The following is a 3,074-nucleotide window of genomic DNA, read 5'->3' on the forward strand; positions in this document are numbered from 1 at the left end:
GGCAGTCTATGGATTAAACTGTAAAGGTGGGGAGAGTTGGTATCAGGTGATCTAAAAGGAGTTATGGATTAAACTGTAAAGGTGTGGAGAGTTGGGGATCAAAGGGAGTTATAATAGGTGAGGAGATGATGGACACCACTCAGTAAATGGAAAGAGAAAATGGGGTTTACAGTGGGATATCACTTTTCTCATCAAGACAATTCCTCTGGTCATGTGTTCCCTCCATCTTTGGTTTCCTGGTAACCATTATGCCCCATGCTTTTCTTCCAAGACATCCTGTATGTGAAAGAGTCTCACAGAACATATACAAATAAGTAGTATTTCTAAGCAGACAAAGTATAGATAGACGAGTGAGAGGGTACTATATAAAGTAATAGATCAGGTGTGAAAGCGCAGGAGATGTAATAAAATAATAGATAGGTGGAGAGTGGTAGAAAGTAATCAGATGAGGCTGTGTTGAGAGAGGTAAGAAAATAGGGATCAGATGTGATGACAAATTCAATCAGATCAGACCGTGTTGAGGTGGTCAGGAATGGATTAGATGAGTCGAAAAAATAAAAGATAGATGGGACTATATAAAGTAAATCAAGAGAAAAAGTAATAGATCAGACGGTGAGAGAAATAAAAGAGAATGAAATAATGGATAGTAGGGGGAGGATGCAGGAGTGTGTGCGTGAGGGATAAGTAGTTAGGATGAGTGTTATGCTCCTCCGAGTCGAGATCCCAGGTTGTCTTGGCATGCAGCCCTGTGTTTAAACCAAATAATACTCCTGTGTACAAATAATAGTTGTTAAACCAAACATCAGTTCCTGTGTTACAACATAATAGCGGTAACATATATTTTTACAACCAAAATAGTTCCTGTGTAAAAAAATACTGTGTTACAAATCATAATCAGTTCCTGTACAAAAATACACAAACTCCAAACAAAAAATGTGTTTAAACAAAATATTGTAGTAAAAAATATCTCCTGTGTTACAACATACATCAGTTAGATTTACAACCATAATCAGTCTCCTGTGTTTAAAAAAATCATTCGTGTGTTTACAACCATAATCAGTCTCAGGTTATAACCAAAATCAGTCTCCCTGTGTTTACAACATACATCAGTCTCCTGTGTTTACAACCATACATCATCGGTTTACAATCATAATAGTGTGTACACAAATACCTGTTAAAACTCATACATCAGTCTCCTGTGTTTACAACCATACATCAGTTCCTGTCGTTTACAACCAAACAGGTTCTGTGTTTACAACCAAACATCAGTCTCCTGTGTTTACAAACATACATATAAAAAAACACAAAAAGACAAAATCGAAATGTTGATATGTTGGGCTAATGTTGCCAAAATATAGATAATAACAGGAATATGTATGTAAGAGTTAAAATTGAGCAGGTATGAGGGATGTGTGATGACCTGAATAACAAATATTAGATCACCAGCAACAGCATCCAGCAGCTCCTGCCCCAGCCCCCAATCAACAGAGACAGCACCTGGTAATCTGAGGTAGAAATGATGAGATATGAAAGAGATTGGGAGACCAGTTTCTGTCTGTTCATCTTCAGCTCTTTCACCTGTCCCCATGTCCCTTCCTTGTTACCCGTCCAGGTGTGCTCTCCTGTTAATGTTGAACTGTCTAAGCTACCTTCCTAGGGGTTGGGTTCTTCAGCTTCCACTGTTTTTACTGTCGCGTACCTGTCCAGGGGTGTTTACCTGTCCTAGTCTTAGGTAGGGGAGAGCCCCCTGACAGTTGGAGATCCTTCTTTATCTCCCCCCACCTGACCCTTTACCTACCCAGGTGTGTTTAATAATAAAAATAATAGCATTTAACAGACGCTTTATAAAGACACATATGCGAGGATAAATTTTTTTGTGTATGGGTGGTCCCGGGATCGAACCCACTACCTTGGCGCATAAGGCCGTGGTCTACCAGCTGAGCTACAGAGGACAGATACCGAGAAGGTTAGGGAGGGATACCTGAGGAGGTGTGTTACCTGGTGGAGGCTACTGTGGAGGTGGGTGTCACTCTGTGTGGAGGTGTTCTACTGAGGAGGTGTGTCTTACCTATGGAGGTGTGTCTTACCTGAGGAGGTGTGTCTTACCTATGGAGGTGTGTCTTACCTGTGGAGGGTGATGGAGTGTGTGTTTAATCCAGGAGGTGGTGTTTACCTATGGAGGTATATTTACCTGGAGGAGGTGTGTTTACTCATGCAGGTGTGTTTTACCTGTGGAGGTGTGTCCTAGTCTATGGAGGTGTGTATACCCAGGAGGTGTAACTTACCCAGAGGAGGTGTGATTACTGTGGAGGGTTTGCCTATGGAGGTTTACTGGGTGGAGGGGGTTTACTATGGAGGTGACAAAACTGCAGATCAACAGATCGGAGAGTTGGAGTGAGGAGAGTGCAGCGGGTGTGTCTGTTGGATTGATGGATGGTAGAGTGTCCTGAGGCCAATTTGCCAGAGGCTCCTCCCTGACTGGGGTGGCTGTGGAATGATTGACATGTCGGCTGACAGAGCCACTGCACCCGAGGGGGCGAGGTTGAGGTGGTGTACAGGTGCAGCTGGTCTGAGAACTGAGGGAGGCAGGAGAAGGATGAGATCTGAGGAGCAACAGAAATAAGAGAGCAGGGAGAAGGAGGAGAGGAAATGAATATTTTTCATTGTAGTAAATTTGACCTTTAACTTTATTTTATTATATTTTTTGAAACTTTGATAAATCATACTGTTTTATCTAGCACTTTGATTGCTATCAATACTTGGTTTTTGAACAATTTAAATTTTTGATTGAGTAGAAAACAATCACCTAATAGAGTTACACCTAGGGTTAATCAATTGATAATTCCCAAAATCTCCCAACAGGATTGAGAAAGAGCTGGTAATTTTGGGAAAGTTACGGAATTTTTGAACCTTATTAACTCCATAGATGCGTTTGGAGATGGATGGCCTCTCCATGGAAGGACGAATATAATAACATCAATCACACGCCAGGATGAGTTTTTGTCCAGAGGCAACAAAGTCCACCTACCCCTCTCACTGAATAACAGCAGATTGATACTGGTGGGTTGGCATCG

The sequence above is a fragment of the Coregonus clupeaformis genome, unplaced genomic scaffold (assembly GCF_020615455.1).
Source record: "Coregonus clupeaformis isolate EN_2021a unplaced genomic scaffold, ASM2061545v1 scaf0076, whole genome shotgun sequence".
Classification (NCBI taxonomy): Eukaryota; Metazoa; Chordata; class Actinopteri; order Salmoniformes; family Salmonidae; genus Coregonus; species Coregonus clupeaformis.